The sequence below is a fragment of the Semicossyphus pulcher genome, unplaced genomic scaffold (assembly GCF_022749685.1).
Source record: "Semicossyphus pulcher isolate SPU_LCO1_2020_fin unplaced genomic scaffold, fSemPul1.0.p SCAF_20, whole genome shotgun sequence".
Taxonomy (NCBI): Eukaryota; Metazoa; Chordata; class Actinopteri; order Labriformes; family Labridae; genus Semicossyphus; species Semicossyphus pulcher.
The window spans coordinates 2,379,500-2,393,153 of record NW_027211694.1 but is presented as its reverse complement, the minus strand read 5'-3'; the positions used below and the strand labels follow the sequence as shown (position 1 = coordinate 2,393,153).

At 42.7% G+C, this 13,654-nt stretch overlaps 1 protein-coding gene across 1 annotated transcript in view; it reads left to right on the top strand.

The window, feature by feature from the left end:
- Positions 1-13,654, top strand: part of LOC138599219 (plexin-B2-like) — a 180,961-nt gene that overhangs the window by 65,458 nt on the left and 101,849 nt on the right. The window contains exon 3 of the mRNA XM_069670723.1: positions 11,207-11,256. The gene's annotated coding sequence lies outside the window, so the exon portion shown is untranslated. The remainder of the gene's footprint in view (positions 1-11,206; positions 11,257-13,654) is intronic.

The window sequence follows — 13,654 nt, the reverse complement described above, 5'->3', positions numbered from 1 at the left end:
CTTCCCTGAGGAATGTCAGTCACGTTGAGCAGAACCAGATGCGTCTGCCCCCACCTACCCAGACTTCCATCCCTAGTCTGCAACAGCTCTTTGACTGATGGAGATATTTTGGGAATGTTTAGAGATAGGTATTTTTTTCCAACAATATTATTGTTTGGTTAGTTGGAAGCTGCCAAAACTGTAGATAACGTTCGAATACAGCAGCCCATTACTGTGTCGACCATACAGGGGCAATATTGTTTTATATTTCTGTTTGCTTCCTTGTTTTGTTAAACAAGTGATTAAACTAATCAATCAATTAATCAATATTTTAAAGGCCTGGTCAAGACAAAAATTGGCACATCCTAAACCTTTATGCATCTTTAAGGACATAGGTAGTGCTAAAGGTTTGGTTATGTAGAGATTCTTTGTAGCTTTAGTAAATAAAGCAGATGGCTAACATGCTAGCAAGCAGGGAAGATGCTAGCAGTGCCCAGTCACAATAGCAAGTTATTGAAGTGGGCAAAAACTTCTTTATGTTTGGTAGCTTGCTAACTGTAGTGTTGTCAAACTACTAGCAACGGACTAGATTTAGCGGCTAATATGTAGCAAGCTGGGACTATGCTAGGAATAGTCAGTCACAGCTAGTGGTGTACTACTCTGTGACTTAAATAAGTACTTATGCTTCAGTTACAAAAGGTTCCTCTGAGACTGTTAGTGGGAGGCATAAGGGTTAGTGACGTGGGGAAACAACTCTCTGTCTTAGCTAGCTTGCTAATTGTAGTGTTGACCAACTACAAGCCAGCTGACTAGTTGCAGCGGATCTAACGGCTAACATGTAGCAAGCTGGGAACATGCTAGGAATAGCTCGTGGTGTACAACTCTGTGACTTAAATACTTAATGACATGGGGAAACAACTTGCTGTGTAAGCTAGGTTGCTAACAAACCACTAGCTAACTGAATAGTTGATCTAGTGGCTAATATGTAGTAAGCTGGAAACATGATAGGAATAGTCAGTCACAGTAGCTAGTGAAGTAATACTCTGTGACTTAAATTAATACTTAATCATGTGGAAAAACAACTCTCTGTGTTAGCTAGCTTGCTAACTGTAGTTTTGAAAAACCACTAGCCAACTGAGTAGTTAATCTAGTGGCTAACATGTAGCTATGTGGGAACATGGAGGAATAGCCAGTCACAGTGGTGAACTACTCTGTGACTTAAATTAATACTTAATGACGAAGTGAAAACCTCTCCGGGTTAGCTAGCTTGCTAGCTGTCAGGAACTAGTGTTCATTCTCAGTTAGCATACTTGGACCACAGCGATCTGTCACTCAGGAAAGAGGAGTAGCAATCTGATCACCAAGTATGGTCTCTCTAAACTTGGAAAAGCAGCCAGGAAATTGAAAGAATGCCTTTTTTCTTTAAGACTTCCACTGAGTTGTTAAAGTCTCGGTGGATAACAGGAGGGCGCAGTGTGGTCGTGTTTGGCATCTCCCAGTTATGAATGTGTGGAATTAAGTGAATTCAAAGCAGGTAGGTGTTCAGTCAACCTTCTCCGGGGAAATAAAGTAATACCTCCACCACACTTGGTACAAGATAATGTTACTGTATCAATCCTTAGAGAGGAGTTTTCATTGGGAGAGAAACGGAGGGAGAAGTTAGTGTGATAGTGAGGAAGGTAAAGAAGAGGAACATTAGATCCTCAGACACGGTTCGAGGAGGGTTTTCTCTAATGCCCTCACATATTGGTTTTTTGTTGGAGTACGTCAGATTTGTCTGCCCTCTTTCTTTTTCTCATTTCCTTCTCTTTACCTCTCTCCAAACAAATCTCTGTAAACAAAGAAGTTCTTCCGCCAACATGGATCCATTTAGTTTCCACTTCATTCTGGAGTTGGGCAGACTCGGTGGCCTTGATCTAAGCATACCGATGGAGCCAGATTCAACATTTCCTGTCAGACAGTTAAACAAACGGCTGCAGCTCGACTCCCCACCTCTTATCTCTCCTCTCACTCATTCCCCACTTTCCTTTTACCTCCATCCTCGCTGCATAAAAATGTAAATCTGGGTTGTGATCAGCTGCTCGCACAGACCAGCTTTAAAGCTGGATTTTTGGGACTTTTTACTAAAACTTTATTTAAATGTTTTCTTTTATTTCCGTCTCATCTCTCATCTTATCCTCTTAGCATCTTTTTAAGACCACTTACTGAAGGTGACTCATGAGCCGGGGTTATACATGCTTTTAAACCTTGTGCTCACGCGTACAACTGGCTGCATCATGAACGTAATTGTTAACATACTGTGCTCTACACGTGTTACTGGAGGACACCTCTAGAGGGCACACCAGAGAGCTCAGGCTGTGTGCAACTACCGTTTGTGCAGGATGTAAACTACAGACATGGCGACACTCGAGGAGGTTACTGTGTCATTGTGCTCAGGCGAATGATGAGCGGTGGACAGAACACACTGTTGGCACCGTCCCCGCTCTGTCTCTCCAACATGTTCCTCCGTGCACGGACGTTACGGCCCCAGACTTGTTTCCGTTTCGTTTCGCAGGTTTCCACGTCGACTTCTAAAATCTGTCTGCAGCTGTTTGACAGGCATGTTTGTCTCTGTGCAGCGGCAACTACACATCGTACAGATTTCTGCCATTGTTGTCCCTGCTGCTGTGTCGACCCTGTCACGTCCCTTCTGCCTCTACACTGCCCCTACTGGTCATGTGCATTCTGCATCTTGAGGACGTGCACAGCCGAGGCTCCAAACAGACGCAGAGCAAGCGCGGCAGCAGTCATGCGCATGCAAACATGTATTTTAAAGCAAGTATATCTCCGGCAATATGAGCCTATCATCATTTTAACCAACTCCTTTTTCTTAACTGGATATGGTGGCCGGACAGAGGATGCAGTTCAGAGCGACTTTCAAAATAAAACCAACCTGAAAGTGTTTGCATGTGAAGCCCAGTCCAAATTACACCAGAAGCTCGTGCAAACAAACATGTATGATTAGCATCTATTAAACTGCATCACTTATAAACACAATTAATTGAAGTAGATTTAAATTAATGCCACGATATGTGCTCCAGTTTCCAGTCGTTCCCCTCTGAACCCTGAAACAGAAGCAGTTACATAAAAAACAAAGTACAGTTTAGAGGATTTTACCCTGCATGCTTTCAGCCTCATAAACAAACTGATTAACTGTGTGTGTTTGTGTGTGTGTGTGTGTGTGTGTGTGTGTGTGTGTCGTCTGATCTGGTGACACTAAGCAGAAGAGGTTTGGTGAGCTCAGCTTCCAGCCGATGATGAAGAGAGGAGATGGAGGGATGAAAAAAACAGAGAGGTGGTGTGCTGTGTTTGGGAAATGGGTCAAGAGGAAGTTGAGGGTGTGTGTTTTAATTGTGTATCTGTGTGTGAGGGTGTGTACGTGATGTTTCACAGCTGAGACCGTGTTGTCGGTCAGTGTGGGAATTTGCTCCGTGTGTGTGTGTGTGTGTGTGTGTGTGTGTGTGTTGACGGTGCATAACTTAATTCCACAGGGAAGCCGAAGCAACACCGCCTGTGTTTCCTGTCCTAATTGCTTAAAATCCTACACAAATAAGCCTCCACAAACCCACACATGCACGCAGTCATTTACACTTTGAACAAACGCGATGTTTAAAAAGGACTTATGCAGATAGTTTGAGCATTTGCATAGTTTTTACATTCATTATGTGTTTTGGACAGAATGTCTCATTTATCTTTTTTACAGCACGTTTTTCCTTCTTTCCTCCAAAACTCTCTTCATCGTGTTTTCCTTCGTCCTCTCGTCTTCACACTTCTTACTTCCTTTCCCTCAACAAGGCTGGACGATAGAAACAATCTTCACACAGGATCGTGATGAAATGTGAGTCATTAACGATGAATACATAAATCCAACAGCCTCTGACACAGCAGGTCTGCAGGACTGAGCTGGAACATAAATGCACCCATTAGACACAGAATCATTTCTAATCATTAGTAACTGAAAATATAATCTTACGCATGTTTAAATAAAGATACATAAAAACATTGCACGAGAACAAAAGGTCAAATGAATCTCATTCATGTGGTGTATTGCCTCGCCACAAGCTCTCTATTGATATGTCTGTGTCCCCAGCAGGGGCGGATCCAGAGGGGTAGCCTCGCCCCTTACCCCTAGCCCCAGGTGCCACCCTAATATCCTGAAATATGATTGGCTATTGCCTTATTGGAGGCGGGGTTTATGTTAAAATCAACTATTGGTGCCGCTCGTAGCTTTATTTGTATTTCAATGTGGAACATTTCTTTTGTTGGTTCTTTAAATTGTTACTCTGGTGCATTAACACCTCTACCTCCCTGTAACGTTTGTTTACATTTAAGTTTTATATTTAGATTTACTTGAGTGGGTTTACTTTTTAGATATGTAAAATTTAAGATGAATATAGTGTATATAATATATAAATATATGAGGTTATTATTTAATATTGCTGTTAAAATCCTTCTTCTAGTGTTAAGGTTATTTTTTACTGTGTATTTATTTTCTCCTGTGCCGTAGTCGCGTTGATAACCTGCTGCTGTAACGCTACAGTTTCCCAGTTTGGGATCAATAAAGTACACCTACCTACCTACCTACCCACCCACCTACCCCCCTACCCCCCTACCTACTCTGGACATACATCTTGTTTTTGAGTCCTTAAAGAATGAGGTTTAGAAGATTTATATGTTGCCACTCTGTTTTGTGTGTGTGTGTGTGTGTGTGTGTGTGTCGACACTTACTTCAGTGGCCCCAGTCGGGCCACCCCAGTTACAAAAGTGTGGATCCGCCCCTGGTCCCAGAGTCCCAGTGTTGAAGCGTAAAACTCTTTAAAATGCTGGTGTGATGCAAGACTCCCATAAAAGTCCAATAAACAGAATTTCAGTGCCACTGGATTCTTTATTAAAGACCTGGTGAAGAAAGTAGAACTAGACAGATGAATAGATGAAGCATAATAAATAAAAGCTGCACTTCTCAGCCATGAATGAAAACTAAACAGCGACATTGATGACTTTTATAAACATCCAAAAAAAAACCTACAGCGATCTAAACAGCAGAGATGTTTTAAAAGGAAAAAGAACACATGCAGAATACCAGGAGGTCTAAAGAGGAGGCATTGAAACAGAGTTCGACCATCATTAATGTCATTATTTACACCTGTGCTTTTCCTGCAGGGACATGTCGAATGTCTGCTGTGTTTGTGCGCTGACCTGAACGTAAAGCCGTCATGCTTTTAGCACCTGTGCAGTCAAAGTGTTTGGACTCCCTGATGTGTTCACTGCTAACGGTTGTGGTTAAGTGTGTGAACGCAAGCGTGTGTGTGTGAAATCAACAATCAGAGTTTCAAAAATTGATTTGAATCTATAATTTTATCCTTCAAGAAACTTGTGACATAAAATCACCTGAAAACGACTCTGAGTGCTCCCAACATATCAGAGCATAGAGAGTGACATCATCTGCATAGAGTGTCACCTTCATCTTTACAGAGCAGGACGACCTGCAGGCCTCAGCTGCACTTACGTTTCCTGTTCTTTTTAATTAATCAGATAAAAGGAGACAAAAGATTTGGTTTATGATCGGTAGAATAATTTTGACAGAAAAACCTCAATTAAAAAGTTAAAAGTTCAACCACGGCTGAATTCCACAAATGTCTGTATTAGTATCTCTGTTAGAACTGGCCTTAGCATTAGCTATATTTCTTAGCGTCCACCAAACTAACAGTCAAATTCTTAAGTTATGCATCCATCCATCCTGCACTTTAGACATTTATCTCCAAGAAAATGTTAATGTTTTGGTGTCAGTCGGCGTCCTCGTGCTGAAACAACCCACGGATTGATCCATAAAGTAAATTAAAATCATGATTTTAAGTCATTTTTAAGAAAGAAATGACAAAATAAGTCAGTTATAGCTTTTCTAGTGTGAGAATCTTCTACTTTTCTCTGTTTTATATACATTTTATACATAAATCAATTTTTTTTTCAGTTTTTCTGTTTTATCCACTTTACACTTTGCAGTGTTGTACGACTCACGTGCTGAAAATGTAGAGAACAGGAGGCTCACCTACTTTACCGCGAGGCTCACGCCGTTCTATGCCAAAATACACGGTGAAAATGAATTGTGATGAGTCCTATTGATCTCTGACAGCAGTATTAACATCTCCTCCTGCACTAAAAGTCCGGTATGCTTTTTCAAAGTAAAAGCCTGATCTGGAATTACAATACTTTTATTTTGTGTGTTGTGTTTCTAGGGCCGTTGTTGATCGCATCTTAAAAACATATTGTTCCATTGTTTTTACCGGCGCCTGGTTGTGATGCGGTGCTACTGTCAGACGGTGGATGTGGAGCGTCTGAAAGCTGTTTGCTAACCGCCATTAAATAACAAGAGAAGAAGAGCGCATTAGAGCAAGGTGCGGGTAAAACTGAGAACTCTGCAGCCATCGAAGATTTCTGTGTGAAACAAGTGCAAACTCTGAGGTCAAACTAGCACATCAACAAGTATGCAGGCTGGTTCTCGCTGTAAGACAAAGGATAAATGACAGCGTGTGTTTGTGCGCGCGGGGAAAGGGTGGGAGCCCAGCTTCAAATAATAGTCTAACTGAAATTGAAATGCCCATCCCTTCTTTCCACTGCAGTCGTCTGGTTTCTCTTCAGAAGTGTCTCTGGAGGCAGCCGAGCGAAGAATCCCTGAAACAAATTATTTCTTTAAAACAATACAGAACAACACCCCGGTTAGATCCACAACTTTAATCGATCCAAGATGGATCTGCTCTCATTTCTGGAACGTCATCGTTGATGTGTGAAATTCAAATGAAGCGTTAACATGAGCTGTGTGTTTATGTGTGTTTGTGGTATTTGTCTCTGGACATGGCTGCTATTGTTTGACCTCTCTTGGCACATGACACATTACTCATTACTCGTGGTGTGTGTGTGTGTGTGTGTGTGTGAGTGATGGGCAGAAAGAGACAGTGTGTGTGTTTCCTGGTGTGGAGGTCAGACAGCGAGCAGAGGGCGTCCTGGCCTTCAATCTGGACCTGCTGTGTGTGTCTGTCCTCCGTCTGCCTCCTTTAGAAACAAGTCCTGCCAAATAATCAAAGTCACAAAATCAGGCCTCTGATTCTATAAATCAGAGCGATCGTTCCTTTAAAGTTACAGAGCCGTCATCTTTTGAAGGATTCATAGAAGTAAAAGTTTATCCTCTGAAACGCTTCGAGCCCGGCCTTCTGCCTTCTCCTTCCATTTGCTGATTCACGGCCAGTTTTTGAATCATGTTGAAGAGAGAGTGAAAATGAAAGAGGTCAGCGGAGGGTGAGCTCGGAGGAGAATACACAACAACCTCCTGAAAATTTAATCAAACACACAGAATGTTTCAGGTATTTTGAGGTCCTTTAAAAGGTTTCTCTCCCTTCCTATCCTGATGTGGCGAAACTACCCCGAACTCGGCGTCAGAGGACGGACGTCTGTCAGAGGATTGTTTCAAACGTAAGACTTAAAATCAGGTTCTTTACCTGAATGTGGTGCATCATGGGTAATTTCAATGTGTCCTTGGGAGTTGGGTGGATGGGATGTCATCATGGATGTCTGGCTTGACGCTGGAGGACGGGGAGTAGCTCCTTCTTCCTCTCGGCCTTCATACACTCATCATGCTGCACGTCGGAGTTTAATCAGCGTGATCTGCACCGCGACAGTAACTTCACGAAAAGAAAACTCACGTCTCCTACTTCCTGTCGGCACACAACCTTGCAAGCTTTCGTGCTCAGTGAATCCGTTTGCAATGCAATGAAGCACGATCAAACAAGGCACAAGTTGAATCTCCTCCATGCTAACAGGCTAAGGCTAGTGTCACACAAATGCTGATACCTTCTTCTTCTTTGAGTTGGTAAGCATTACCGCCACCTACTGGACTGGCTGTGTTGTGCAGTTACTTTTACAGTTTCTTCAGATGTCATTGGCCATCATCTTCCCGGGACTTTAGGCCGCTGTGGAAACGTTGACAACAATGAGCCACAGGAACCATGTAGTTCCTTGAAGAGAAGTTCCTGGAACTTTTGGTCGAACAGCACCTTTAGTGGCCGAGATACAAACCGAGCAGGACTTTAAAAAACCGAGCTAAATAAGAAGGTTGCGTTCGGGCGCCGGTTTAGCTCAGCAGTTAGATCAGCGCCCACATACAGAGGCTACGGTCCTAGATGCGATTGCCCCACTCTCTTCCCCCGTTTCCGACACTATCCACTGTCCTCTCAATAAAAGCCATGAAAGGCCAAAAAAAAAGAAGGTTGTCTTCTCTCTGGATGTTTGGGGAGTTATGTAACAGAGACAGTGCTTCTGAATTACTTCACAGCTCATGGGCCGATCTATACCTATATTTCTATATATATTTATACCAGTGTCAAATTACAAGAAAGACGAGGAACAAACAGAACGTAGTAACACGACGTCACACTGATTGAAGTATAAATCATCTCTGACGCAGCTTTAACCTGAGACATTTGTACTTTTAGTCGGAGGTGGGCCGCATGTCTTTGACTGAATCCTGTTTAAAGAACTAGTGTTGGTCTGATGTAGATTTTATTCTTTCTTTTTACACTCTGACGACTTAAAGCCTTCTGATAAAAGCTTGAAATGCAAACGAGGAGAGCTGGATGTGTCTGTTTTTCAGCCTCCTCTCAAATTAAATCCGTTCCTTTGGGTAATTTAGACGCACTTTCTCTTATTCTCGAGTCGTCTTCAGCCTGTTTTTAAAGAAAAATACGCATATTTCCTGTTATACTCGCCATAATAAGATAAGTGCACTGCTGTAATTGTCAGGCGAGCGGTGTGGTCGCTCCCTAAAGCCCACATGATGAATATTTATTGTCTTTACGGTTTTCAAACTACTTCCTGATGATGGAAGGAAGCATTGTGTGTCGACTGATGCTCCGCCATCTGGATGTTTTAGATGCTGGATGTTGGATGCTGGGACATATGGACACACACACACACACACAACCTCACGCGCACACACACAGTAGTCGGCTCTGCTATCCACAAGCATATGGTTCTTTGAGATAGAGTGGAGACAGACTGGGCCATTCTGTTGGAGAGCACCGAGGGCCTCAACATTGTTAGAAGTGCTGCCAAACAAACTTCACACCACACACACACCACACACACACACACACACACACACACACACACACACAGTCTCGCCTCACTAGCTGCTTTGCTACTTGTTTCAATGCGAAGTGAAAGCAGGCGCCGGTTCGTGTCCTGCAGGCGCGGCGAGCATCAGCGTGACATGAGAAAGAAGTTACCTGTGAACACTTACACCTCCGCCGCTCTGTGTTCATTACACACTCGCTGCTCTTTGTCTGCTCGTCTCATTATGAAGATTACTCCCCAAATTGATTCCTCCTTTATCTCCTCGCTGGAAACGTCCCGTTATTTTTTCGCCTGTGAGCATTAAAGTTATCGTTATGAAAGAAGCCGAAGCTCTCGGCTCGTTTTATCAGAAATTAAAATGTCTTTAGTTTAATTCACGCCCGGCTTCTCGTCATTATCCCAGGCAGTAATGTGACTTTACTCTCTGCTGGATAAAACAAGACTCGTGGTTCCTCGGAGTTAATCATGTTTAATTAACGGCGTCATCACTGGGATTCACAGGCGGCTCTGCAGCGAGTGGTTGGGCCACAGTTTGTCACCTTCAGCTCATTTTGTGGGTTCAGGTTGTTTAAAAGTCGGCCTTCCAAATGAATATGAAAGTGTAATGATTTCTCCCTTGTGTTTCTTTACAGCTAATAAATCAAAGATACAATCTTTGTGCTCCTGGCTGACGGTCGCTTTCCTTTTCAGACTGTTTGCTTCATCTGAGCGTCGAGTTTGTTTCTTCTTCTTTGGATTTTCACTTCTTGTTGAAGTTGTATCTGTAGTCATCCATCTTTTCTTTGTTTGTTCAGCCATAGTAGATTACTGTTTACTCGCAACACTGGCAGAGAGCGGAAAAGCAGCCGCTTAGCTCCGCCTACCCTCTCTGGCAGACCAACCACTGCTGGCTGATGGAAAACACGTCACTAACTGGGCGCCGCTTGTGATTTTATCCACTAAAGTTGCCACGGACACCCAGCCCATAATAATACTATATACTGCAAATGCAAAGGCTTTCATCAGTGGGCCATCGGCTCAGTCACCATTGTGTTACCTCCTTCTGAGATAGATAGAGACTTAACCATAGACCATAGACTGTGTAAAAAGATGGACGACGTGTTTCCTCTCTCCTCTCATCTGGCTGATGGAGCCGCAGTATCGACGTCCCGCCCCTTCCTCTACCCGCCACACACCTTCACCTTGTGTCCTTGGCGTGTTGGAGCCCTCAGGTGGGCTCAGTCTGCAGCAGAACAGCTTCTCGTGTCGGTCTGAAGTAAATATTCACACTTATGGAAAGATCAATGACTGTAGTGTTAGTGTTAGTGACGTCTCCTCTCGCTGTTCCTCCTCTACTCTGCTGCTCGAGAACAGAACGCTGCAGGAGCCCCATTTGTCCACAGAGCTGTCAATCATGAGGTCACACCCTCTTTTTACAGCATCAAATAACTAATTAAAAGTGTCAGAAAAATGAACACTTGATCATAAATCAGCAGACGAACACGCCCATGATCCCACACTGCTTCTCGAGCTTGACGTCCCTTGTGGCAGAAACGACATTTAAATAGTTTAAAAACGTTTTACTACAGTTTGAAATGAAATCCAAAGCAGTAAAAGTATCTTTATAAACACTCATCATGTTTTACAGGTCTGTTTTACAGGTCTGAGCCGCACCTTGTGACCACCGACAGCACTTTGTCGTAATCGCACAGACTCATAACAAGCTGAGAAGTTTAACTTTATTACTTTGTTAAGACAATAAAAGCACCATAACTTCTCTTATAGTAGCAACACAGCTTCAGTGAATGAATGGGAGAAAATTAAAAGAGCAGATGAAGTTAAAACTATTTAAATATTAAAATAGTCAGCGAGCCGTGGTGCTGTTTCACATGAGGGAAAGTCTCCACCGTAACCTGATGCAGACCCTGTCTGTCCTGATCAGTGACAAATATGTCACCTGGTTCTGACCTGTAACTCGAGTCCGGACCCTCGGGGTCGGTCATCGAGTCTCAGGAAGTTTTGTTTTGAAATATCAAATGACCAACATTTAGTTCTCTTCATTAACTGAGCGCTTGTTTTCTTTCAGGAGAGCGAGGAGGTTCATGTCATCACAGATCAACAGCGAACACTGAAAAGGTAAAGACAGACTTTTATTTTGAAATCTCCTTCCTGGTCAAACTACTTTCACCCTTTCCCTCCTGCTGTTTGAGACGGCGTCAGAGGCTCCCACGAACGCCATCGGCTGTTTATTTTGGCGGCCTGGTGCTCGTGCATGTGTGTGGCAGGGCTCGGGGTGGGTTCAGGGGTTAATTGGCGGCTTCGGGCCGTTTTAAAGGAATGAACTCTTACTGAGGCTCTGCTGCTCCCCTCATACAAACACTCTTCTCACATATCAGCCAATTACTGACGCTCCACACACCTCGCTCTCTCTTGTTGCTTTCTCCCCGATGTCGCCGAGGCAGCTGTCAGAGAACCTAAGCTTTATTACACAAACACAAGCGACATTATATTCCTTGACTCTGCGGTACGAAGTGTTCAAAGTTGGCACTCAAAGCTTTCAAAAGGGGAAAAACATATTTGCTTTCCATTCAAACCACCTTTTAAAGAAGTACAAAAGTCTGTACTTCACTTTATGCAGAGACTATAAATCATGTAGGACGGGGGATTAAGGGAGTTCAGCTTCCAGCGATGTAGATGTCAACCTCAGGTGGATAATGAATTATACAAAGACCTTTGTATACGCACAAACAGGCTGTAGATCTCTAGGACAGATGCACCAGAAGTTAGACAACATGTCGCAACCTGACTGGCCTGGGGTCCACTTCTGTCCATTTTGCTCCGAGGTGGCATCTTGTATTGTTGTTTTCATTGTAGCAAACAGAACGTAAGAACAAGTTTAAAATAACTACCCATTTTTGAACCATTCTGACCGTCGAAACTTCAGATTTTAAGACGTTTTGTTGGCCTGTTGGCGGCCATTTTGTCTGCGTTTGAGTTTCTTTACAAAGTTAGCCAGCCCCGGTTAGTTTCCCTGAACAGGTGTTTGTGTTTACCAATAAAACTACAATTCAAAGAGGGAAAAACTTCTATGAGTTTAATGTGAAATCACCATTTTATTGGTTTATTTGGACCTTTTGAACAAACCACTAAAAGAGTTCGCCTGCTGTGACTTTCACGTCCTCATCAGTCGGTTTGATTCTTTTGTTTCCCATGAAAGAGTCGGGCCTTATTGTCCAACTCAGCAAACACCACGGCCGGGTGTGGTCAGGTTTGGGTTCGTTGGGTGGGGTGTGTGCGACCACACCCGGCTTTGATGTAGCTTTGTACACATCAGGGTGTGGGAAAGACATGGCATCATACAGTTTACAGGACAAGCCACATTATCAGACTGTTCAACCCCAAAGGCTGAACGACTCCATCCAATGGAAATATTCTACCAGCTTTGTGCATCCGTTCAGAGACATTCCTCCAACCTTAAAGTGCTCATGTGTTTGGATCTTTTGGTTTTTTAATACTTTATTGCAATAATTACAGTTTCATCATTCCAGACGGCTGTTTCTTTAGTACGTTGCAATTTTTATATTAAATTTAAGTTAAAAAAAAGAATAAAGAAAGAAATAAAGAACAACAAAAAAGGACAACCCAACAACAGCAACACTATCAACACCAAATCAACAAAAAAATACAAATAAATAAATAAATAAATAAATAAATAAAGAGGTAAAAAAGGAAGAATAAGTGTTGTTCATTAGAATTTCAAACAAAGCACGTTTGGTTGGATGAATTTTGATTCCACCAAGTTTTAAAGATGTTGTAACAGCTCCTAACTATTATTCTCATTATCGATTGATCGTTTATAAAGTGTCAATAAATATAACAGCTCATCAGAACGTCTCAAAGCCTAAAGTGAGACTTTAAATTGCTTCCTTTCTTAAAAAAGTGTAAACTTACATATCAGAAGCTGGAAGCAGAAAATGTTTGACATCTTGTTTGGATTGATACTCAAATTAATCGACTAACCGCTGAAGCTCTGTGACAGCGCGGCTGTTTAAGTGGATGTTGATGTACAGCGACTTGTTTTTCAAGTTTCTGTGTGCAGTCTTTTTCCTGTTTGTGTTTATCTGCCAGACATCCTCTTAAAGCAAGAAGCCATTTGGGAGTACAGTAATGACCTCTCTTTATGACCTTTCTTTATGTATTTTTGATGTGCACAGACATTAAAGTGGTGTTACGCAGAAAGACGGGTTGAGTTTTGCTCCGGCGTTCTGAAATGGACTGATCCATTTTCCTCTGTTTGGTCTGGTAGACATTTTCGAGCAATTGAAGGCTTCTACAACACCATCAGGAAGATCGAGTAAGCACAAACAGATTATCCGGCGCGGTAATGGTTGTAATACCTCGGTCTCTGTTGCTGCCTGCAGGGTTGTTGTGGCCATTCGAGGCTTTTTCTTCCTCGGTTTACAGCCCCGCATGAGTGAACATTTATTGTTTTACAGGCTTTTCGAAGCTGCAGAGAATCCAGATTTGTGGGCAG